The 26,907-nt window shown below is 37.6% G+C and overlaps 2 long non-coding RNA genes across 2 annotated transcripts in view; one reads left to right on the top strand and one right to left on the bottom strand.

Annotated features, from left to right (window-relative positions):
- LOC145516525 (uncharacterized) overlaps positions 1-26,907 on the top strand; it is a 365,062-nt gene that overhangs the window by 297,539 nt on the left and 40,616 nt on the right. The gene's annotated exons all lie outside the window — the stretch shown is intronic.
- On the bottom strand, positions 6,028-9,851 carry LOC145516529 (uncharacterized). Its single transcript, XR_014061444.1, has 2 exons — positions 9,752-9,851; positions 6,028-7,720 (listed from the first exon to the last, which is right to left on the bottom strand). It is a non-coding gene; the product is annotated as an uncharacterized LOC145516529 (long non-coding RNA).

Genomic DNA, 26,907 nt, shown 5'->3' with positions numbered 1-26,907 from the left:
TTTCTTACTTCCTAGTTTTGCTTGGGTCTGTCTGTGAGGCGCTTGGTGTGAAAGTAAGAACAGAACTTTGGTCTCCAAAGAGAATCTCTTGGCCCAGAAGCAAAAAAGATTACAGTAATGACATCTAATAATTCTAAACGTGGAATGCCTTTAAAGATTGCAAAGGTTAGAGTTTGCTTTTTTTTCTTTTTAATTCTAGGTTTTTCATTTTTAAATAATAATTTAATAACACAGTTTGTAGGCCCAGGAAAGACAAGACTTTTAGTCATCATTAGACAAAGTCTAGCTGCATATAAACACTATTCTCCTCCATGTTTTTTTATTTATATGCAGTGTTTGTCAGCATGGCAGCCATGGACAATGATAAAATGCATTTTTCTGCTTGGGTGGTTAGCCCTTTCATTTTTACAAGTGACAAAATAAAAATCTGCTGAAGAGTGAACATGCTGCTTTCACTGTGTCATCTCAGCCCTGCAGGTCATTTTATTATAAAAATGTAAAAATCCAGTCAATTTTATTTAATCAGCTGAAAAGGAAAAGTGTTTCCAGGTCATTAATCAAGTGCTCCTTCTCTGTGGGACTTGTCTCTTCAGAAACTGCCATATGAATCGTTAATAAAGCTGGAAAGATTTTTTTTTTTGCCAGCATGTTTTTGAGAAACCTAGATGTTATTAATATAACAGAAGTAAAGTAATTTTAGGTCAACAAATAAACTCTTCGTTGTCATTGCCTCAAGATCTGCACCTATGTTATTAAAATCAGCTAATTCTTTACTTTCTAAACATTTAATTGTTGGAAATGTTGGAAATGATCAGCTGTTAGATTGTATACGATTATATATTCCATAATTACATGTTTTCCCGAATGTTACCTAACCTTATATTTACAGTAAACTTTTATTATGTGAATTGATCAAAACATAATGAGACAGTAAGAAGAGATAATTACTACTGTATCTATAATAATAATAATAATAGTAATTAAACACAGCAAACTGCATTCACATAATGTCAAGCTTGTGCTTAAACCCATAAAAGCAAGTTGTGAAGTAGAAGCTTGAAATACCCTCCTAGAGGAATTTTGCCGCTTGTGTTGACATTGTTCACAGGGCTTTATTTTTAAAAGGTGGTCTTCATATGCATGAAGAATTTTCTGTTGTTTGGTCAGCAATTATCATTCATATTAGATATCTCTTCTGATTAAACCTGTCCTGTTTTTGGAAACATACTTAGAATGAAGCCAAATAAGAGAGTCAACAGAAAAGGGAAAGAGGAACCACATTTCTGAAAGAATATGAATCACAAATCAAGGAAGTCAAGAATAAGGAACATTAACAAATATGCAATTACGTTAAATCTTTCAATTTATCCATTACTATTTCGGATCAAACATATCCCAGGCACCATATTATCTTCTTTTTCTCATTGTCAATATCTTAGTCCCTTTGGCCTAGACTAGTTGACTTATAGTGAAAGTGAAGATTGCTCAGTTGTGTCCCACTCTTTGCGGAACCCATGGACTGTAGCCCGTCGGACTCCTCTGTCTATGGAATTCTCCAGGCAAGAATACTGGAGTGGGTAGCCATTCCCTTTTCCAGGGGATCTTCCTGACCCAGGAATTGAACCCAGGTCTTCTGCACTGCAGGCAGATTCTTTACAGTCTGAGCTACCTTACAGTCTGAGCCACCTTAACCATCTGAGCCACAGGGAAACCTTTGACTTATAAATAACAGAAATTTATTTCTCACAGTTCCAGGAGCTTGGAAGTCCAGGGTCAAAGCACTGGCAGATTTGATGGGGTCTGGTGGAAACCCACTTCCTGGTTCATGGGTGGACGTCTTTTCACTGTACCCTCACGTGGCAAAAGGAGCTCTCTGGATGCCTCTTCTATGTGGGCACTAATCCTATGCATGAGGATTCCCACCTTCATGATCTAATCACCTCCCAAATGTCCCACCTCCAAATTTCATTGTATTGGGGATTAGATTTCAACATATGAATTTTGTAGGGACACAAGCAGTCAGTCTATAGCATCACTGTAACACAATCATTCTGAAATTTATAGAAAATCTTCTGATTTGTATGTCCTTATCATTAGGTGACTTGTACTTTATATCAACTTATGGTGTTAATATTTAAGATTCAAATTTATCTGCTTATGTTCAAACTCTCAAAGATTTCCTGGCCCCAAAAATCTGGTACAGTGACTTATTCATCCCATGTCTATGATTCAATATTTAATAAATATGCTCTTTATCTATATATAATTGTGTGCCAAACATATGAAGCTCCTCTTTTCCATTGTAACATCAGGTCTCATGATTATTTATATCACATGAACTTGTTATTCAAAGAAATCACTAGACACACACACACACTTAAAACATACACATATACACTTCCTTACTGTTAAGTATCTTTTGAGTCATTGTCAAGCAGTGTATAACTCAGATGCACTTTTGAGGAAGTTTAAACAAAACAAATCTCTTAATGATTTTTGTAATAATACAAACACATTAACAAAAAGAGTGTATCTTTGCTTGGCACATATTGAAAGAAATTGTCTTTTCTGGTAAAATTACAGTTTTTATCTAAAAGGTAAAAACATTTATATTTACTAAGTATTTTTATGTCGTTGAAAAATTTGTTTGCAGGTCCCAAGACCAAATCATAGCAATATACCTTAAATAAAATATAAATTAATATTCAAAATTATCTTATAGAGTATGTAATATTTGATTTATGTCATAGCAGCATATAAGAGAAACACCCAAACCAATCGTGCAGAGAAAGGTTTTGGGTCAGTCAAGCAGTCCTGACTGATTGGTGTTAGGACTGAACTGAGTCCTAAAGGACCCTAGGAGTTTGGTAGGAAAAATGGGTTGAGAAGTGGGAGAAGCAAACCCGTTTCAGACATAGGCGATAACATATTCAAAGGTCCAGAGTTTGAAAAACATATAGCAGAGGTTTCAAGTGATGATTAAATTAAATGGTATATGAGAGATTACTTGGCAGATAAGGTGGAACATAAATAAAGTCACTTCCATTCTTACCTCCATTTTCAGTTATCTGAATCTTTCAGTGACTTAGAGTTAGGGAAGAGAATATAAGCTCTATGAGGCCAGATGTCTATGTTCCTTTTTGTATCTCAAATACATGAAATACTGTCTGGCATCAGGTACCTGATATACAATTTGTTGAATGAATGAAGGAAATTAAAATAAATATATGGAATAGGAGAGAGTAAGAGATAACGCTAGATGAGACTAGGAGCCAGAGTACACATGTACTAAATACTATGATAATGTGTTTGTGAAAACTATGAGTTCATATTGAACAATTTCAAAAATATAAAAATAAGTTACTTGATTTTTATTTTAGAAAGCTCATCTTGATAACTGTATAGGAAATGGAATAGAGGAGGGTTTGGTAAGCAAAATACATTAGGATTATAAATATTACCTGATAGAGAACTGTAATCTAGGTTTCCTTAAAAACAAGCAGCTGTTATAACAAACTAGTGAATATAACATGAAATAAGTAGACTCACAGATATAGAGAACAAACTGGTGGTTACCAGTGGGGAAGGGTGGGGAGAGGCAATAAAGGAGTAGAGGAGTGGGAGGTACAAACTATTGGGCATAATAGAGTATGATATGGGAAATGTAGTGAAAATTTTGTAATAATGGTAAATGGAAAGTAACCTTTAAAAATTATATAAAATTTTTAAAAATTTAAAAAATACAATAGAACTCATTATCAACTCTGGGGGGAAAAGTGGCTAAATTAACAGTTGAGTTAAAAGTAATAGAAAGAGAAACTGGAATCTTGGCAGATATTGGAGAAGGATATGGCAACCCGTTTCAGCATTCTTGCCTGAAAAATCCCATGAATAGAGGAGCCTGGCAGGCTACTATTAATTGGGTTGCAAAGAGTTGGACATAACTGAGCAACTAAGCATGCACACATGCAGGCAGATATTGCATTTATTTACATGTACTCTTCTCTCTTTATTCTTGGTCTCACAACTTTTTTTTAAGCCTCTGGGCTAATGGGATAGTGATTATGTTCATGATTATATTTCTTCTTGCCTATGAATTTTGCATTATGATAAATGAGAAATTGTGTAATGGAGGCTTTATTTGCTAAACATTTTCATAGTTGCTTATTTACAAGCCAGTAATTATTGATTCCATAAACTAAACTGAACTAATTACCCATAACAAGGTTGCATGAACTATTAGTCATTTGCTCAGCTATTTTGTCTAGTTTCCCAATTCATTTTGCATCATTTTTGTATCTTCCTATCTATTAATCTAATGGACTTTTTAATTATATTTATTGTTTATAATCTCGTATAATATACATTATCATAGACAAAACAATCTCCCAAATTTTATATACTTCTTTCTAGAATCTAAAAGCCTGCAATTTACCATGGCATTTGAAATGATGTTGGTAAACAGACATATATATAATCTTTGCATTAATTTTGTACTAGTTTTTACATGTTGTTATTGTTCAGTTGCTGTCGTGTCTGACTCTTTGCGACCCCATAAACTGCAGCACACCAGGCTTCCCTGTCCTTCACTATCTCCCTGAGTTTGCTCAAACTCATGTCCATTGAGTAGATTATGCCATCCAACCGTCTCATCCTCTGTCACCCCCTTCTCCTCTTGCCTCAGTTTTTCCCAGCATCAGGGTCTTTCCCAATGACTCAGTTCTTTGCATCAGGTGGCCAAAGTATTGGAGCTTCATTGTAAACATCAGTCCTTCCAGTGAAGGATTGATTTCCTTTAGGATTGACTGGTTTGATCTTCTTGTTGTCCAAGGGACTCTCAAGAGTCTTCTCCAACACCGCAGTTTGAAAGCATCAATTCTCTGGCGCTCAGCCTTCTTTATGGTGCAACTCTCACATCCATGCATGCTGCTGCTGCTGCTAAGTCGCTTCATTGTGTCCAACTCTGTGCGACCCCATAGACAGCAGCCCAGCAGGCTCCCCTGTACCTGGGATTCTCCAGGCAAGAACACTGGAGTGGGTTGCCATTTCCTTCTCCAAAGCATGAAAGTGAAAAGTGAAAGTGAAGATGCTCAGTTGTGTCTGACTCTTCGTGACCCCATGGACTGCAGCCTACCAGACTCCTCCATCCATGGGATTTTCCAGGCAAGAATACTGGAGTGAGGTGCCGTTGCCTTTTCCCATCCAAGCATGACTACTGGAAAAACCATAGCTTTGACCAGATGGACCTTTGTTGGCAAAGTGATGTCTTTGCTTTTTAATACTCTGTCTAGGTTTGTCATAGCTTTTCTTTCAAGGAACAAGCGTCTTTTATTTTTGTGGTTGCAGTCACTGTCCGCAGTGATTTTGGAGCCCAAGAAAATAAAATCTGTCACTGTTTCCACTTTTTCCCCATCTATTTGCCTTGAAGTGATGAGACAGAATGCCATGATCTTTGATTTTTGAATGTTGAGTTTTAAGCCAGCTTTTTCACTCTCCTGTGCCATAAGGGTGGTGCCATCTGCATATCTGAGGTTGTTGATATTTTTCCTGGCTATCTTGGGTCCAGCATGTGAGTCATCCAGCCCAGCATTTGCATGATGTATTCTGCATATAAATTAAATAAGTGGGGGTGACTATATACAGCCTTGAATTACTCCTTTTCCAAAACGAACCAGTCTGTTGATCCATGTCCAGCTTTTACGTGTTGAGTCGTGTCTGACTCTTTGCAACCCCATGGACTATACAGTCCATGGAATTCTCCAGGCCAGAATACTGGAGTGGGTAGCCTTTCCCTTCTTCAGGGGATGTTCCCAATCCAGGGATTGAACCCAGGTCTCTTGCATTGCAAGCTGATTCTTTATCAGCTGAGCTACAAGGGAAGCCCAAGAATACTTTAGTGAGGAGCCTATCCCTTCTCTAGTTGGTCTTCCTAACCCAGGAATCAACCCAGGGTCTCCTGGATTGGAGGTGGATTCTTGACCAACTGAGCTATCAGGGAAGCCCACAGAGGATTCTGACTGTTAATTAGGTGCTGGAGTTGGGATAGAAATTTAAGAAGCATGGATTAAGAAGGAGTTTCTGTCTTTATGGAGTTAATATTACTGAACAGATTCTTTTATTTTGACAAGGAGGAAAAGAGAGATAACTATGGAAGAAGAGAAAAGCAACATTTTTAAAATTTGTATCATGACTATTAAAAATTAAAAAGAGAATAGTTTGAATTCTATGATATGAATAATGTGAAGCTTTGATTTGCCAAGAAAAAGTATCATTATAGTCAAAGTGTCTTACGGTGGCTGGAACAGGGAAGTTACAGAAATGTGTCATGATGAATATTAAATATTAAATATAGAAAGATGATGTGGGCTTGAGTCCAAACACTATTATTGAACTGAGGAGAGCTCTTTATGGAGCAATGGAGCATAATATCGTATTGGACAGTGATTAAATTCTGAATATAGCTGTGCATAATTTTAAACTATATCAGACTTTCAACTGTCATGATAAATTTCTTATGACAAAACTTGTACGACTATGTGCCTATACAACAATGATAAAGCAGGGTTGTTAAGAAAAGCGTTCTAATCTGAACCTGCGATAAGTTGTCTAATTTCTTTGGAAGTAAAATTGATCATTTATGGCAATTTTAGTTTCATGAGAAAAAATGTCCTTTTAATTTCAAAAGTATGTTTAATCAGTAGTATTTTCTTCTTTTAATTCATGGTTTGTTCCTACTCAGTTTATTTCATGATCAACCACATAATCATGTGTTACAAGCCCCAGGATACCCTGGTATCTCTCTCAACTGCTGTGTTCTTCACTCAGCCCTAGATACTACTGCCACCTCATCTACTCTGTGGTGCTTCAGAGCACTGAGAAATGTGGGAATTAGGATGATTTATTGAAGCACAGATTTATGGTTTTGGTTTCAACTAGGCTCTCTATTTGGGATGAATATTAAATTTACCTATAAATTATTTCCCAATCAAATGCTCCAAAGACTCTGCTCCAAACTCTTTGCTACTTCTTTTGAATAATAATAAAAAAACAATAACAAAACTCTTCATAATTGACTATTTCTTATTGAAAGGACATCCTGTATGGACTTGTTTAATTTCCGTTCCCTCCACTTGAAACTTTTTCTTTATTTGATTTGATCCCAGTGTCTTCCAGCTTCCTCCTCAGTGCTTAGGGTTCATGGCAGGCTAGAAAGTATCCTCTCAGGTAACTTTACTTTCAAATATTATCTATGGACAAGAGATAATGTTGTCCAATCACTAACTCATATCTGGCTCTTTGTGACCCATGGACTGTATATAGCATGCCACGCTCCTCTGTGCTCCACTATCTTCTGGAGTTTGCTCAAATTCATGTCCATCGAGTCAGTGATGCTATCTAACCATCTCATCCTCTGCTGCCCCCTTCTCTTTGTGCCTTCAAGACTTCCAGCATCAATCTTTCCAAAGACTGGAAAATCCTTCTAGTCTTTTCAAATGATTCAGCTCTTGATTTGATCCCAGGGTCTTTCAGCCTCCCTCTCAGTGGTTAGGGTTCATGGCAGGTTAGAAAGTATTCTCTGAGGTTATCTTACAAGCAAATATTAGCTATGGGCAAGAGACAATAGCACTTTATTAAACTAACTTAATACATATTTCAGCTTTAAAGTATGTAACAGGCAATGTGAAATGATACTCTCTGTGGTTATTTTTAAAGTCACTCACTAGTGTCTGACTCTTTGTGACCCCACGGACTGTAGCCCACCAGGGTCCTCTGTCCATGGTATGCTCCAAGCAGAATACTGGAGTGGGTAGCTGTTTCCTTCTCCAGGGGATCTTCCTAACCCAGGGATCCAACCCAGGTCTCCTGCATTTGGATCTATACATTCCATGGAGTCACAGAGTCAGACATGACCGAGTGACTTTTAGTTTCACTTTGTGGTTATGTATATGTTCAAAAGAATATGCTTAAGGCTTTATATTGTGATATTTTAGCAAAAGACTGAAAAATATCAAATGATCACATGTAGGGCACTGGCTGTACATATTAAGGTAAATCTGTAACATAAAATATGTGCAGCTGTAAAATGGACCAAGGAATATCTCCAGGTTCTAATATGACATGATCTGAGGATAGGCTTAGATGAAAAAATAAAAGTGAAGACTTAAGATATATAACTATGGAAGGAGAGAAATATTAATGTAGATAGGCATTCCATTCCTTTCATTTTCAAAGTAAAATGAAAGAATGCATTAGAATGTGATAAAAATTATGCTTATAGAAAAGAGAGAGGACTACAGGGCAGAAAAGGCAAGATTAAATAAAGACCTTTGTATATACATCCTGTTTTTTGTTTTGGAATCTTTGGTGTTTTATGTAATTTTATATAATTAAAGACAAAAATACAAGCAATCTTTAAAAATTGAAGTCCAACTTAAATGAACTTAATTGTATATCAAGTTGTCAAAACCACAAATTAAAAGAATTACTTGAAAGTATTTTAAATGCTCAATATGTGATCTTTACACTTTAGTGAGCTGCAAGTACAAATAGAGGCAAAAGCAAAAAATTAAAAATCCTTTCTTTCTTAAGTAATTCCCTAAGAAAGTGTTAACCAGTGGTTGGGACTCTAGGCTTCCACTATCTGGACAGGGGTTGGATCCCTGTTGGAGAACCAAGATCCTATGAGGCTTGTGGTGTGATCCCCCAAAAAGAAAAAAAGGCAAAAACCCTTTCTTAAGCTTATTGTTAGTCTTATTGTTAGTATGTTGATTTAAAAGTATCATAGGTAAAATATAGAAAAACGGTAATGTAAATTATGTAAATGTAATTAGAAACCAAGATTTTCAGTGTAAAACAATGGAAACACTATAAAGAATCATATTCTTTTTCTTCTATCACCACTGAATATTTTTTATAGTCCTTTGTTTAAATTAGTGTTGACATAACTAATAATAAACTTTTAATTCTAATAAAATGGTTTGCATTTATTTAGAAATACGAAACTCTGTATAGACACATAAATAGTTAAAATGTAATTATAAGACTATAATATACATATTTTATAGTTTTTTGTTACAAATGCAAATTTCTTAGTTCTATCTTCCACAAGTGCTGAAAGTACTGAGGATATAAGTAAAGTAAGTTAAAAATCAAAATAAATTTTAAAAAGACTTTGGTGAAAATATATCTATACTGTTATTAATCTATAGAATTTTCCCTCTATTTATAAACTTGGGAATATTATTTGGCCATAAAAATAATAAAAAACAAACTCATAGATTCAGAGAATAGATTGGTGGTTGCCAGAGTTGGGGAATGGAAGGTTTGTGAAATAGGTGAAGAGGGTCAAAGGGTACAGATTTCTAGTTATAAATATATAAGTCATGGAGATGTAACATACAGGATGGCAACTATAGTTACTAATACTGTATTGCATATTTGAAAATTGTTAAGAGTAAATCTTGAAAGTTCTCATCATAAAAAATAAATTTGTAAAACTATGTATAGCGACAGATGTTAACTAGACTTCTATGATCATTTTGCAATACATACAACTATCAAACCATTATGTTTTATGCTGGTTCCCAGGTGGTGCTAGTGGTAAAGAATCTGCCTGCAGTGCAAGAGATCCAGGTTCAGTCTGTGGATTGGAAAGATTCCCTGGAGAAGGAAATGGCAACCCACTCCAGTATTCTTGCCTGGAAAATTCCACGGACGGGGGATCCTGGTGGGCTACAGTCCATGGGGTCACAAAGAGTCAGACACAACGTAGCGACTAAACAACAATAAAATGTCTTACACCTGAAAATAATGTAATGTTGTATGTCAATTATACCTAAAAAAAAAAAAAACACTCTTAGTCATATACTGTTGCAATCAGAATTAACTTTGGGTGAACTTACTTCTTGATTTGCTACATTTTGCAACTCCTGACTGTCATTGATTTCAGATTGCAGTTGGTATAAATTGCTGAGTACTTTTTCCCTAGAAATTTTAAGTTGGTACGGTCCAGTACAGATATTATGCAAACCATAGTGCAAGACACATATGTAATTCTAAATCATATTGAAGCCACTTTTTAAAAAAAGGTAGAAGCCAACAAGTAAAATTAATTTTAACAGTATATTTTATTTAGCCTTCTACATCCAAAATATTATCATTTCTATGTGTATTCCTAATAAAATACTGAGATATTTTACAGTCTTTTTAAAAAATACTAAGTCTTCATTACATGTGTATTTTACACTTCTGGTACTTCTCAATTCAGATTAGCTGCATTTCCAGCACTGAAAAACCATGTACACCGTGACTACTCTATTGGACAGCAAAGTCTAAACTATAAATCAGACTGTGGTAAAATATGGTGAAACTTTGATACAACCAACACAGTAAAAGTTTACATTCGTATAGTGAAATATAAGCCCTAGTATTAACATACAAGTATTCCTTATTTTTCAGATTAGTCAAATTGACTATTTGGGTAATTATAGATGCACTAAGAAGGGCTTCCCAGGTGGTGCAGAGGTAAAAGAACCTGCCTGCCAATGCAGGAGACGCAAGAGACATGGGTTCAATCCCTGAGTCAGGAAAATCCTGTAGAATAGAAAATGGCAACCCACTCTAGTATTCTTGCTTGGAAAATTCCAGGGATGGAGGAGCCTGTTGGGTTATAGTCCATGGGATCACAAAGAGTCAGACACAACTGGGAGCATGCACACAGGCACAGAGACACTAAGAAATCAGATTTTCTTTCCTCTGTAACAGTTGATTATTTATTACAATCATTGGCCTGAATAAATGAGAAATGAATAATAATGAACTTCTTTTGATTCTTATAAAATTGCTTGCATTTATTTAGAGTAAGAAACATGTAAAATATTTAAAGGTGGTTCTGTGAAATCTATGGAAAAAATAGAGGAAAATTTGAGCTGAATTGACTTGATGTGAGACTTCTAAATTTTAAGTGACTAGCATGAATTCACAGGGTAAGAAGACGCCTAGCAGGGGTTGATATAACAACAGCTAGCAGGTTCTTAGTGGCTGGCTAGCTGATGCTATTGAATGTCTATAGCACTTGGTAAAGTGGATGCAATTTACACCCTCATTTTACCAAGGAGGTCGCTAAGAGTGATGAAGTAATTTTGCACAATGCTATACAGGCAAAGTATTGCTTCTAGAGCTTTGGTCCTAATCATAATGACACTTGTTTAGTTGCTAAGTTGTGTTCGACTCTTTGAAACCCAATGGACTGCAGCACCCCAGGCTTCTCTGTCCTTCACTATCTCCTGGAGTTTGCTCAAACTCATGTCCGTTGAGTTGGTGATGCCATCAACCATCTCATCCTCTGTTGCCCCCTTCTCCTCCTGCCCTCAATCTTTCCAGCATCAGAGTCTTTTCCAATGGGTTGTCTCTTTGCATCAAGTGGCCAAATTATTGGAGCTTCAGCTTCAGCATCAGTCCTTCCAGTGAATATTTAGGGTTGATTTCCTTTAGGATTGACTGGTTTGATCTCCTTGTGGTCCAAGGGACTCTCAAGAGTCTACTCCAGGACCACAGTTCTAAAGCATCAATTCTTTGGCACTCAGTCTTCTTTATCGTCTAACTCTTTATGGTCTAACTCTTGCGTCCATACATGAGTACCGGAAAAACCATAGCCTTGACTATGGTAATGATACTTTTGGTAATGGTACTATATGGTAATGATACTATATGGTAATGATAAAATTAGGTTGTATGAAATAATGTAACATCTAAATGTGAAGTTCTCATTCAAACCATCACTCTATTCCAGTACACTTCAATACAGACTTTCATTAGATAATAATGAGAACATCGTGTCTCTAAATTACTCTTTGAAATATTAAAAAATCACTCCAATATTTTTGACTTTGCCATTGCAGTGCAGCAAGCAAATTGAATGTAATTTATTTGCCACAGGGCATTTCTTCATAATTCAATTGGGAATCCTTATTGTTACCTTTTTATTCACTCAAGTGGAGGTGTTCTTTCCTCTGTCTACTCTCAGCCCAAATATTCTAATTGCTGTGTTAATTTCTGGCTAACTGTTTTCGAGGTCAGGGTTAAGTGCTAAACTTTTAAAGTCTGAAAGCTTTGGCCTGTAGCTGCTGCCATGGAAATAAAATTCTAAGACAGCTAAAGGTGTATATGGAAGCACAGGAGAAAAGCAGACCCCTTCTGGGGTATATTAGAACAGATATAGACAAACAGCTAAGACTAACTCCGATAATAAAGTTTTCTTACATTTTTACTTTCCCTCATTTTCTGTGTTTCCAAAAAGCCTTTTTCATGGATATGTATCCTAGAGAAAAAACTGAAAAGGATATCTAATATTGATTGCCAACTCTTGAGACTGACATTTCTGTTGTTTGGACTTCACTGAAGGTCCTCATTAGACCTCCTCCTCCTATGCTAATCTTGCCTCCGTGATTGTTAGAGAATTCTTTGTCGCCAGCATCACAAGGATTTGACTGCTTTTCTCTTAGTTTGTGAGCAATTGACTTCTTTGAACGTTTCGAGTTCTTTCTCAGCATTTAACAGAACAAACATCTGTAGACATCAACAGGCCACCCCTCCCCTTCAGCCTGCCTGATACACCATGAGGCATCAGTTGTTTTCCAACTCCCCTCCCCTCACTGGAACGTGGAGGACCTGGCTGTCACCAAGGGGTCCCTTTCCCATCTGCAGAAGCAAACAGCTGAGAACTGGCATTTCAGGAACTAATGCCGTTCTTTGATTCCCTGCCTGTGTTATGGGAGAGTGTAACCTGACCTTCATTTCCATTCACAGCTCATGGAGCTTCCTACACTGCAGATCAGTGGTGCATGGGATCATTGGGTTCTCTCAGCAGGTACTCATCCGGGTTGCCCCATCTTCTAGCATTCGAATCCTAAAAGAGCATATTCCTTTAGGACTTAACCCCCAGTCATACCAAGCCTATGTAACATCCAGCACAGAAGGGCCACAGACACTGCAATGTGAACACATTTCTATCTTTTGTTATTATGAATGTGAATGAATCAAAGAGCAGTGATATAGTAATGTGTAATCTGTTAACTTTTGAAATATGGTAGCTCAGTGGTAAAGAATCCGCCTGCCAATGCAGGAGACTTGGGTACGATCCCTGATTTGGAAATATCCCCCGGGAGAAGGAAATGGCATCCCATTCCAGTATTCTTGCCTGGAGAAATCCCATGGACAGAGGAGCCTGGTGGGCTGTAGTCCATGGGGTCACAGGAGTCAGACACTACTTTATAACTAAATCACCAGAAGGAATGTCAGAGAAGGAGATCACTTTGAGGTCAGAATAGTTGAGGAAGATATGCTGTCCATCTACATGAGCCTTTTCTAATAGCCACAGCATCATGATACATTCCAGCAGACTGAAAACTTCTGGGCAGAGACTCCCAGTGACTAATTCCATGTCTCTGCTGTTTCCCAGCTATCAATAGAGTCTTTTCAGTCAAACATAGTACTTATTATTTAAGTGGTAAATGATACCTTTTCAGTTCTAAGTTTTATAATTTATCCTACTTGTCATAATCTATATTTACAGATTATTTAAACAACAATCAACAATGAGTTCTTCAGAATATGAGCTTTTATTCTGCCTTTTAAAATAAATAGATGTGTATGTACTCATTTGCACAAATGCCACTTGTTCCCCTCTGCTGCCATTTCCATGACAGCAGCACGCAGGACTGTTCTTTCAGTGATTATATTCTGATGGGAAAACAGCCAAACAAAAACTGTCAGCTATTTCATATACTTTCTAAAGCTATTTTGAAATACAAATTAACATTTAATGTGAAGATCTATAAATATGGGTGAGTAATGTGTTATAAATGTGCATTTTATTTTCTTAGCTTTTCTAAGGTTCTGGCAAAACAGACTGAAATTTTTTCTGCTGAATCTTTTTTTAAGGTGGGTTAGATGGCTTTACAGCATTGATACATGGATTGAATCATAACAAATTGAAATGTCTAGTAAATAAAATAAACAAAGGGAAAGAGCATAGAAGAAGCGTGATGACACCCCTCCCATTTTTATTATCTGTTGGAAGAGTTACATTTTAATTAAGTTCTTTCTTGACTTCTGAACTCGGAGAAGATTTTCTGTTGAAAAAAAAAATAGCCAGCTCATCATTCAGGGTCTTAAAGTTCTCACAGCTCAGCTTCTGACAACACTGGTGTCAACCGGAGAGTGCCTTGTCTTTGTTCTTTTTGGGTGTGGGAGAGGCAAGTTTCTGACAGAGACAAGTTTCAATGTTCTATTTGTCATTTTAGCCTTTCAATGGGTGTAATTTATAAATAGAAAATCATTAATATGCTGAGTAGTTTAAAGAGCTTTTAAAACCACTTGAGAATGGTATAAGGAGGCTGTTCTTGTTTTCTTGCTGTGAAAAAGAAATGAGGGGAAAATATTAGTCACTGGCATGTTGCAAGAGATATCATGAACTTTTTATGTTCTCTTCAAATGGATAGGTTGTTCCATTGCAAAGAGGTGTGGAATCTATCATTCCTAGGTCATATAATGAACACAGTTCTCTGGTTTCTGATAAACAATCCTTTTATGTTTTTTATAAAATTTAATGTTTTCAGATAAGGTGGCATAACTAACATTTAATGACCTATATAATTTATGAGTGCTTGCTCTTCCGTTCCTAGAACTGTAGTGGTATATTTACGTATATATTTCTACTGGAAAAATCATTTATGTTTTTGGTTCAATGCTAAATATTAATAATGTGACTGTGTTGATTGTGAAGAAGAAGCTCTACTTTTCTATAGTGAAGATTATGGGTGTAATTTCAGGGACACTAGTAGAGGTGACTTTGACTTTCTCTAGAGAATAACTGTGGCTTCTTGGGAACTCAGATTTCTTTGTCTAGTGTGATTCTTGATCTGTGTGATATCAACAATTTCTAAGTTTCCTGGCTATTTGATTTTGGAATGGAAAGAAATCCATGAAATATATGAGAACACCTCTGAATTCAGGATGCTATATTCAGTTCATTTCAGTCGCTCAGTCATGTCTGACTCTTTGTGACCCCGTGGACTGCAGCACTCCAGGCTTCCCTGGCCATCATCAATTCCCGGAGCTTACTCAAACTCACGTCCATTGAGTCGGTGATGCCATCCAACCATCTCATCCCCTTTTCCTCCCACTTGCAATCTTTCCCAGCATCAGGATCTTTTCAAATGAGTCAGTTTCTTTGCATCAGTTGGCCAAAGTATTGGAGTTTCAGCTTCAGCATCAGTCCTTCCAATGAATATTCAGGACTGATTTCCTTTAGGATGCATTGATTGGATCTCCTTGCTGTCCAAAGGACTCTCAAGAGTCTTCTCCAAACCACAGTTCAAAAGCAACAATTCTTTGGCACTCAGCTTTCTTTATAGTCCAACTCTCACATCCATACATGACTACTGGGAAAACCATAGGTTTTACTAGACAGACCTTTGTTGGCAATGTAATATCTCTGCTTTTTAATATGCTGTCTAGGTTAAATTTTGTTAATTTTACCTCTTACTTCTTTCACCTGTTTGTCTCCATAGCACTACCTTAGCCTAATTTGCTAATGTTTCACTTAACTGGACTTCCCACACTCACTCTAACCCCATTCCAATCCGTTCTCCTGTATGTGCTAGAGTGAGTTCATAATGCAAATCTGATCACATCGCCCTCCATTTCCCCACCCCTTGATCAAAGATCTTCAGTGATTTTTTTTTTATCACTCTTGGGAAAAAGATCAAAATCTCATAGGTCCTACATGGCCTGACACCTGGTTTGATCAGTTCTGCAGTCCTGGGTTTCACACACACACACACACACACACACACACACACACACACACACACACACACACACACACACACACACACACACACACACACACACACACACACACACACACACACACACACACACACACACACACACACACACTTCCTTTTACCTATGTCCAGTCACACTGGATTCTTTAGTTCATCTTTTTAGGGAAACCAGTAAATGCCATCCTTTCTTCCTGGAACACTTTTCCTTCTACTCTTTGTCTAGTTATCTCGTAATCATTCATCCTTTAGCTCTAACAGGACTTTTCTCTGACAAGTCTTCCCTCATCTCCAGTTCCCGCTCATTAAATATTCTCATTCTTCAAAGCCCATATCTGAATATATCATTATTCACTCAGCTCTGCAGCTATCTGATTCATGTCTACCTACTCATCTGGTATTTTGTTACATAGGTTACAAGGTGAAAAAGCCATGCCCAACACCATTTTCTTTCTTCATCCAGCATACCATGCTTTGTACAGTAGTAGTAACTGAGTAAATATTTGTTGAATCAATGAATATATGACTGTGGATACATAAATATGTGTCTGAATCAGGAGATCTATCTCTCCGAAGAAGATAGACAGACAGATTTATTTTGGTGTGATTTTGGAGTAAGTTGTGCCATGAGACTCATTCTGAGATTTGTGGGAAGCACTGAGCATTTAGGTAAAGAATTCAGCAGATCTTTGTGGCAAGAGTTGTCCCCAGCATTAATGAGGAAGGAATGACACTGAGTTCTCCAGAGACTAGGGATGAAAATTTGCTTGAGAAAAGACCACCAAGAGAAGTTTGAACATTGGTGTCTTTGGGAAGAGACTTGATCATTTGGGATAGATGGATGAAAATCTAAAGCTGAAGATTTGCACTGGAAGAGGGAAACTAGAAGAGAGGAGTTGTTGCTGAGAGCATCTACCTGAACCAAAGAGTGGAAAACTTGAAACAGAAGAGCATAAGTGTGTGTGTGTGTGTGTGTGTGTGTGTGTGTTAATGAGGTGTGTTTCCAAAGAGATAGGAATGGGCAGAATCTTGTTAAACTGGCAAGAGGATCTATTCATCTTTTTTTCTTTTTTAGTTTCCAAGCCAAGAATAGGGTCAGAGAACTAGGAATAACAAAGTGAAGAATCCAAATAGTAGAGTCTCCATTGTTTCTTCATCTTAAAAGTCCTTCATATGATGGAATTTTCCTGATGATTTTCCCATGATATGTCTGCCTGCAGAAAATTTATATTATCTGCAGTCTTAAAATTAAGGATAGTGTATCTGAGGCCATGGAGACAGTGAAAAAACATAACATTGTGATCAGCATAGGGGTAAAACCGAGTTACCAGTGGAAGTTCTTCCTCTAAGGGAAAGTGATATATGATAATTTCTACTCATACCAAAAGAAATCTCTCAATCCCCATGAAAAAAACAACCTACATTTTGGACACTGGAATATGTCTATTATATATCATTATGACAGTTGGATGTGCTAGTAGGCCACTGACTATTTTAGATCAGCATTCAGGGAGAGGGCTAGTGTAGATAAATACATTTGGGAATCACTGGAATGTACACTGGTGTTTAAAATAATGGGACTAGATAGGCTTCCCTAAGAAAAGTGTCATACTTGGAATGGAAGAGTAAGGAATGAGCTCTTCTTTGAATGTGTGCAGTCACTCAGTTGTGTCTGACTCTTTGCAACCTCATGGACTGTAGCCCATCAGTCTCCTCTGTCCATGGTTTTCCAGGCAAGAATACTGGAGTGGGTTGCCTTTTCCTACTCCAGGGGATCTTCTTGACCCAGGGATCAAACCCACCTCTTTCATGTCTCCTGCATTGGCAAGTGGATTCTTTACCACTGTGCTATCTGGCAAGCCTACTCTCCCTTGTTGTTATTCAGTTGCTCAATCATGTCCAACTCTTTGAGATCCCATGTGTTGCAACACTCCAGGCCTCCCTGTCCTTCACTATCACCCGAAGTCTGCTCAAACTCATGTCCATTGAGTTGATGATGCCATCCAATCATCTCATCCTTTGTCATCCTCTTCTTATTCTGCCTTCACTGTTGCCCAGCATCAGGGTCTCTTCCAATGAATTGGCTCTTCACATCAGGTTGCCGAAGGATTGGAGCTTCAGCTTCAGTTCAGTCCTTCCAGTGAATATGCAGGATTGATTTCCCTTAGAATTGACTGGTTTGATCTGCTTGCTGTCCAACGGGCTCTCAAGAGTCTTCTCTAGCACCACAGTTCAAAAGCATCAATTCTTCGATGCTCAGCCTTCTTTATGGTGCAACTCTCACATCCATAAATGACTACTGGAAAAACCATAGCCTTGACTATACAGATCTTTGTCAGCAAAGTAGTGTCTTTTCTTTATAATATGCTGTCCAAGTTATTAATTTCATAGCCTCAGTCATGGTCTGCAGTGATTTTGGAGCCCAAGAAAATAAAATCAGTCACTGTTTCCATTGTTTCCCCACATATTTGCCATTAAATGATGGGACTGGATGCCATGATCTTATTTTTTGAATGCTGAGTTTTAAGCCAACTTTTTCACTCTTCTCTTTCACCTTCATCAAGAGGCTCTTTAGTTCCTCTTCGCTTTCTGCCATAGAGTAGTGTCCTCTGTGTATCTGAGGTTATTGATATTTCTCTTGGCAATCTTGATTCCAGCTTGTTCTTCATCCAGCTCGGCATTTTGTATGATGTACTCTGCATATAAGTTAAATAAGTGAGGTGACAATAAACAGCCTTGAGGTACTCCTTTCCCAGTTGTGCACCAGTCCATTGTTCCATGTCCGGTTCTAACTGTTGCTTCTTGACCTGCATACAGGTTTCTCAGGAGATAAGCAAGGTAGTCTGGTATTCCCATCTGTTTAAAAATTTTCCACAGTTAGTTGTGATCCAAACTGTCAAAGGCTTTAGTGTATTCAATTAAGCAGAAGTAGATGTTTTTCTGGAATTCCCTTGCTTTTTCTGTGATCCAGTGAATGTTGGCAATTTGATCTCTGGTTCTTCTGCCTTTTCTAAATCCAGCTTGTACATCTAGAAGTTCTCAGTTCATGTATTATTAAAGCCTAGCTTGAAGGATTTTGTGCATTACCTTGCTAGCATGTAAAATGAGTGCAACTGTGTAGTAGTTTGAGCATTCTTTGTCACTGCCATTGTTTGGGGTTGGAAGAGTTTAAATGGAGGTCTGAGTTTTTAAAAAATGCCATTTGCAGCATCATGGATAGATGTGGAGATTATCGTACTAAGTGAAGTAAGTCAGAAAGAGAAAGATAAATATCATATGATATCATTTATATGTGGAATCTAAAATGACACAAGAGACACTTATTTATGAAATGGAAACAGATTCAGATATAAAAAACAAATGTATGATTACCAAAGGTGAAATGGAATGGGTGAGGGATAAAGTAGGAATTTGGGATTAGGAGATGCACACTACTATATATAAAATAGATAAATAGCAAGATCCTATCCAAAGTATAACACAGGGAATTATATTCAGTATCATATAATAAACCATAATGAAAGGAATATGAAAAAGAATATATATATATGTATGTATGTATAACTGAATCACTTTTCTGTACACCAGAAACTAGCACAACATTGTAAATCAACTATACTTATATTGAAAAAAAAAAGACTGGGAGAAATTTGTGAATGTGTAAGAGGAGAAACAGGAAAAGGTAGTGCCACAGATATCAAAAGAGAAGTACCATCAGTACAGAGAAGGGTACCTGAGATGTGTCAACGTGGATGCTAGCGATGGTCTGGAAAGGACTGTTTTGTTGTACTGATGAGAAGATATACTAGAATTAATAAGTGTGGAGGTCTTAGTCTGCTTGGGATTCTATTGCATAATACCATAGAGTGGGTAGCTTAAAAAAATCACACACACAAATGTATTTCTCATAGTTATGGAATCTGGGACGGTGCGTATGATTCAGTACTTGATAAGGCCTCTATTCCTGGCTTAACAACAGGATAAACTGCTTTATCTCTGTGTCTTCACATAACCTCTCCCTCAGTGGGAGGGAGAACAAATGAAAGGAAGAAAGAGATCTTTCTCTGTTCTTCTTATAAAGCCACCGATCTCATGATGAAGACTCAGTCTAACCCTAGTCTCCCAAAAGCCCCATCTCCAAATTCTATCACATTGGATGTTAGGACTTCAGAATATGCACTTTTGGGGGTCACAAACATTCCATTCTTAAAAATGGACAACTTATTTGAGATGTTTTACCAGGAAAGCAGATAATTTGAATATTGGATAGAGAGGGTGTAAGAGTCAAGAGATAGTTTTTGGTTTTATTTGTGTGTATGTTTTTAAGGTAGAGAATAAAAGAATGTTGACATGCCAGTGGACTTAATTCAGGAGAAAAAAAAGCATTAGATAATGTAGTAGAGATGAGGAGCCTTTGAGATAAAAGCAATTGTCTCAGGAAGTGGAAATTCTAACTTAAGTGTGATAGGGTGCTTGGAGTCTTGAATTTGCAGTTGAGATTCTAATTGTCCCAGCTAAGACACTAATTTAAAGAGAAACTAATTCATGAACCCAGTTGCCTGGCTTTTACTTTCAGCTCTGCTACATGTTAGGCTAATATTTTGGCAAGTACCTAGTCTCAGTTTCCTCAAATCTAATATGGGAATAATAATAATGAAAAATAGCAGTCTGTCTCATATGGTTTTGCTTCCTAGAGTATCCTACTGGTGGCTAATCATGAAGACTGAAACTCATGTAACTTGGTGTCCGTTCTTTTGGTAGAGCCTGCAGTGGGCATTGGCCAGTACTCTTGGCTAACCTAATTTCTCTTTGTAGATCATTCCCTGAGCACCTGCCTAATCCACCCTGTGGCCCGAGCTAGCAATCTACTCAGAGCCCTTTGGTTGTGGTGGTAGTGGGGGTCAACTTGTTTTTCTTTGGTGGGCCAGTCAGGCTAGCTGACTTTCCACTCAGGATTCTTGTCAAATGGGTGCTAACAGAGATTATGGAATATTCTAGATCAGAGTTCTCTTTAACTTTCCATGATGCTTCTCTCTTCTGGTTGAGGCAAGGCCACTGGAAACGGAGCCCTTCCCTGAGCCCCAAAGCTGTTAGTATGCACCCAGTTTTCTCTGTATTCAGCTCCACTCATCCAAAGGACCTGCTCTTGTCAGGCCAAACCCTTCCTTCACCTCCTCTTCACATAGTTTCCCTTAGGGAAGGCTCTCTATCCAACCTAAGATCCCTTTGTTTTCATTTCCCACCTCTTAGCCTTCTTTTCCTGTCTCCTCTAAGCTTTAATGATGGACTGTACCCAAAAGGAGAACACATTGTGTATAGGATTAATGGATCACAGGAGAAGAGAACTGAAAGAACCAGGAAATCTGACCTCAGGACAGACACCTAGATTGCTAAATTATGATTGTGCTGTGTAATTCTGTTTGTTCAAATGACTGTCCCTGAGTATTTTCTCAGTTGTCTTCCCAATTTTTTCTGTAACACAGCTTCATCTCAATCTTGGCAAATGGATACTTAAAGTAGACTACAGATAGTAAGAGTTGGTGAGTATCTAGAAAAATAAGAAAGGGAAGCAAATTGGTTTTTTAAAAACATTACTGCTGTTAATTCAACTAAAACTTACAGATCACTTATGTATTGAGCAAAACAAAAGGTGATGGGGATACAAATACACATAAAATATTGTCTCTACCAGAATGCAGTACATATCCTAGAAGGGGCAGGGGCAAGTGCAAAGGGCACCACAGAATATGGCAGAGGGATGCCTTGGGGGGTTGTGTAAGACGGATGTGTGCAGAGTCCACTGAAGTGTTATCCTAACAGAATATAGGATGCAGGTTCAATCCTATTCTAACCTATCAGTTAAGCAAGTTAGGTCTGTCTACTCTGATCCAATTTAATACATCTAATAATTGAACATGTGCTTAAACCCACACCTAGACACATAAAGTATATAACTAATGTAATATTTGGCAGAGTTACACACATTTCCTGAGATGGTCATCATAAAATAAATCAGCCCAATCAATGCTGGTGCATAATAAAAGTAAAGAAAGTTTTATTTATTTTTTCATTAAGTAAACTGTCCTTACCTGAAGGTATATGTGTTTTCCTGGTGTTTTGACTTTAGCTAACCATACAGTGTTAGAAAACTGGACTTTACTTGGAAGATTTAAAACAGCCTATATTGACTATTAATTGTAACAAACACATAGGCACAGACACAGGCACACACAAAGGTAGTTTTGCAAAGTGGACGTGGGCCAAGATAAATTAGGCAGCATCACTTGCTGTCTGTGTTTTAAAAAATAATGTGATTTTCATGTGTGAGTGTAACTGTGTCTGTGTGAGAGAGTATGTGTTTAACAAGCCAAGGGTTTTTTTTTTTTTTAACTTTTTGATTAACATTAGTCAGGATTTTAACATTAGCAGCTCTTAAGACTGATTATGCTTTGGACACCTTAGGATGTCAATCCTCTCCTCAGGCAGTCTGATGTATACCAGGGAGCCAAGAGGAAATACCTTGATTATAAAGTTATCCAGGTTATTTTCAAATAATTGCAAGTAAACAGGAAGCAATGAACTGACATTCTCAAATATTAAAAAAATGTAGTCCTATTGTTTCTGTGATTTGCAAAGTTACTATAGCAATTACGGCTTGCTTATTCAAGGGCTGCTTAATTTCTACAAGCAAACTTTCCTTTCTGCTTGATGAGTGTTTTCTTCTACCTTTGGCTATACCAAGTAATTTTGTAGTCAACCCTTACAAAGTAAAGGGATGTGATAAAATAGAGTCTGTGCATATCATGTAGGGCTAGACTATCCACCAAATCCTGTACCTCTTGAAAGAGGATGCACCTGCTGTTAAGGTCAGATCGCTTAATTTATAATAGGGGGAAAAAGCCTGTGGAATTTAATCTAAGTGATGGCTCACCATCTCCCCTGTATTTAATGCCTGTCTGGGAGATGATATTGACATTGCGGCTAGGTATGCAAGTTTATCTGTGACAGGAAGTCAGGACATATAAAACCACACTGAAACACTGTACTTAGTCTTGACTATTTCATCACAAGAATGAGGTATACGATCTTCAAAAAAGGCTTGGAAGATCAACAAACACTGTTAAGAACCAAACTTCTAAGGACATAAACATTTAAAATCTTTAGTCACAGGATATTGACTCTTGTTATTAAAAAAAAAAAAAAAGACATGGTGTTCAGGTGAAAATAAAGTACTAGCATGCATTTCTGGTTGCTCAGGATCCAGCACACTGCTGAAACTACCAACGTTCAGGTTCGTTCTACCCAGTCCTTGACTAAACTGAAGCCTCCAAGACAAATATTGGGATCTCCAGGTATACTACTCAGTAGGCATCTGGAGCAATCAGGTCTGGTAAACATAGAGGAGCCCAGAACTTCATCAGCCTGCTTCCTGCTTTTCATTTAATATTCCACTACTACTAGACTTAATCTGTTTGAACATGCCCTGCTTTCTAGCCCAGTATTGGTTTTCTCTGCAAATTTGAGTTTTATCCTGAATCCCAATTAAGTAGTCTCTTGTTCAGTCACTCAGTCGTGTCCGACTCTTTTTGACCCCATGGACTGAAGCACGCCAGGCTTCCCCGACCTTCATCGTCTCCCAGAGCTTGCTCAAACTCATGTTCCTTGTGTCAGTGATGCCATCAAACCATCTCATCCTCTGTCGTCCCCTTCTCCTCCTACCTTCAGTCTTTCGCAGCATCAGGGTCTTTTCCAATGAGTCGGCTCTTCACATCAGGTGGCCAAAGTATTACAGCTTCGGCCTCAGCATCAGTCTCTCTAATGAATATTCAGGATTTATTTCCTTTAGAATTGACTGGTTTGATCTCCTTGCAGTCCAAGGGACTTTCAAGAGTCTTCTCCAGCACTGCAGTTCAAAAACATCAATTCCTAGGCACTCAGCCTTCTTTATGATCCAACTCTCACATCCATACATAGCTACTAGAAAAACCGTAGGTTTGACTATATGGACATTTGTTGGCAAAGTAATGTCCCAGTTTTTTAATACACTATCTAGGTTTGTCATAGCATTTCTTCCAAAGAGCAAGTGTCTTTTAATTTCATGGATGCAGTCACCATCTGCAGTGATATGCAACCCCATAGACTTTAGCCCACCAGGCTCTGCTGTCCATTGGGATTCTCCTGGCAAGAATACTGGAGTGGGTTGCCATGCTGTCTCCTCCAAGGGATCTTCCCAATCCAGGGATCAAATCCAGGTCTCCTGCATTGCAGGCAGATTCTTTACTGTCTGAGCCACGAGGGAAGCCCAAGTAGTCTCTACTTTAAATAGTATTAAACTTTTCTAAATTTCTTCTTCTCCATTGTAAACTGGAGATGATCATAGTACTAATATTTCTACCTCATGTGTTCTGAGAAATATATGAGATGAAGCAACTACTTCTGCTTCATTGACTAATCTAAAACCTTGGACTGTGTGGATCACAAAAAGCTGTGGAAAACTCTTATAGAGATGGGAATACAAGACTACTTTATCTGCCTTCTGAGAAACCTGTATGCAGATCATGAAGCAACAGTTAGAATCAGACATGGAACAACAGGCTGGTTCAAAATTAGGAAAGCAGTAGGTCAAGGCTGTATATTGTCACCCTGCTTATTTAACTTATATGCAGAGTACATCATATGAAATGCCAGGCTGAATGAAGCATAAGCTGGAATCAAGATTGACAGAAGAATTATCAAAGACCTCAGATATGCAGATGACACCACTTTTATGGCAGAAAGTGAAGACTAACTAAAGAGTTTCTTGATGAAAGTGAAAGAGAAGAGTGAAAAAATTGGTTTAAAACTCAACATTCAAAAAATGAAGATGATGGCATCCAGTTCCATCTCTTCATGGCAAGTAGATGGGAAAACAATGAAAATAGTGAAATATTTTCTTGGGCTCTAAGATCACTGCAGATGGTGACTGCAGCCTTGAAAGTTAAAGACACTTGCTCCTTGGAAGAAAAGCTATGACCAACCTAAATGACATATTAAAAAGCAGAGACATTACGTTGCCAACAAAGGTCTGTAGTCAAAGCTATGTTTTTTTCCAAGTCATGTATGGACGTGAGAGTTGGATCATAAAGAAAGCTGAGTGCTGAAGAGCTGATGCTTTTGAACAATGGTATTGGAGAAGACACTTGAGAGTCCCTGGGACTGCAAGGAGATCCAACCAGTCAATCCTAAAGGAAATCAATCCTGAATATTCATTGGTACTGATGCTGCAGCTCCAGTACTTTGGCCACCTGATGTAAAGAGCTGATTCATTGGAAAAGACCCTGATCCTGGGAAAGATTAAAGTCAGGAAGAGAAGAAGACAACAGAAGAGGAGAAGGTTGGATGGTATCACCAACTCAATGGACATGAGTTTGAGCAAACACTAGGAAATGGTGAAGGACAGGGAAGACTGGCGTGCTGCAGTCCATGAGGTCACAAAGAATCCATGGGGTCACATGACTGAACAACTGAACACAAATGTAGTATAAGCTACATAGTAATTGTGTAAATTATTCTCTTTCTGTAAAGGCTTCATGTGACTCTCACTGAAGTCTAATTCAGCTTCTTCATCACAGCACACAAAGGAGGAAACTGTTGGGTAAGGAGGAGGTCTACTTTATACAAAGACATTTGAGTCATTTTGGATGGACAATAGATTTCAGTGGTATTGTACCACCATTCTTATAAAGTGTGAGTGGAGTACAAAAATATCTGTTTCCTTTGACAGTGGAATCACTCTTTTATACTTTACGTTCCTCTAACTCATACTGAATCTGGAATAGCAGGGAAAATAAATACGACATTATTGACAGCTTGATATAATATTGAATAGACTAATAAGTTCGATTGGTTTTTTCCATAAGATATAATGGAAAAACTTGAAGGAACTTTTTGGGCAACCCAATAAATTGTTTATAAATTATATATAGTTATGCTGGGGATCCATATGATTCAAACTTAGTATAATGTTGTAATCAAGGAACCCCATTTTATCAGCCACCTCCTCCTTCTGCTATCTCCAAAAGAAAGAGGCAGTTTCACTCTTTAATTGCACATCTCAAGGATCTAGTTGGTAAATTCTAGTAATGATGCTCTACTTTCTATTCTCTTGCCATTTTTTTTTTTTTTTTGCACTTCTTCCGCATTCTCCTGAGATCAAGTTGCTACAGTTCCACAGGAATGCAATGCCTTTACTCTATTTGTCTTCCCTTGTTTTATCTCCCCCTCTTTACATAGATTGTCACTACTTATTTTTGCATAGCTATTTTTCCATTATTTTGCCTCCTGGGTTCTGTCTTTCCCTGTCCATTCTATCAGTCTTTGTCATCAAAGTCTGGTATGTGGTCTGACAAAGATTCACCCTGAGGTCACAAGGCCAAGCAAGTGTGATTAGGGATAGCCAGGGTACTAACCTCAGTAGTAGGAGTCTAGTCTAGTAGACAATGAGAGGAGATGTTTGGAGGGTGGGGAAAATGGGAAGAAATGAAAATGGCTGTGAGAATTGACATCACTACCACACCAACAATTTTTAGTCTCTATATTATTAATATTAGTTTTTAGTCTGTGTATCATTAAAATTGATGGCTATAAGGTGGGTATTAATATTTTATTTTTACAGGTGAATAAATAGAAAATTTACATTATTAGCTGATGGAAACTCAACTAATATTTTTTCAAGTATTGTCCAATTCTGTGGCTTTTGCTTTTTCCCATTGTTTTGAAGTTTCAGTTTGTGATACTCAAGATTAGGTTAGAAGAGTTGCTATGTAAGCATTGTATTCTATCGACCTATCATATTATTCCACTATATAAGGACATGTTCTAGACAATCTCAGAACTGGATTTACTTCATTTTAATTATGAGAAACCCACCAAATAAAATATTTGTGCCAAAGTAAAAATAATGGAAAGAAATGAATAAAATTACCACAGTTAATCAGGAGCTCTTTTGCTCCTTGAGCAAAGGGAATTTCTTGTTAGAATGCAGGAATATGTTATGAGAATCAAAGCAAGAAGCAGAGCC

This window comes from Giraffa tippelskirchi, chromosome 8, assembly GCF_054371585.1.
Source record: "Giraffa tippelskirchi isolate mGirTip1 chromosome 8, T2T-mGirTip1v1.2.pri, whole genome shotgun sequence".
Lineage (NCBI taxonomy): Eukaryota > Metazoa > Chordata > Mammalia > Artiodactyla > Giraffidae > Giraffa > Giraffa tippelskirchi.
The sequence above is the reverse complement of the archived record's forward strand: the minus strand, read 5'-3'. Positions and strand labels throughout refer to the sequence as shown.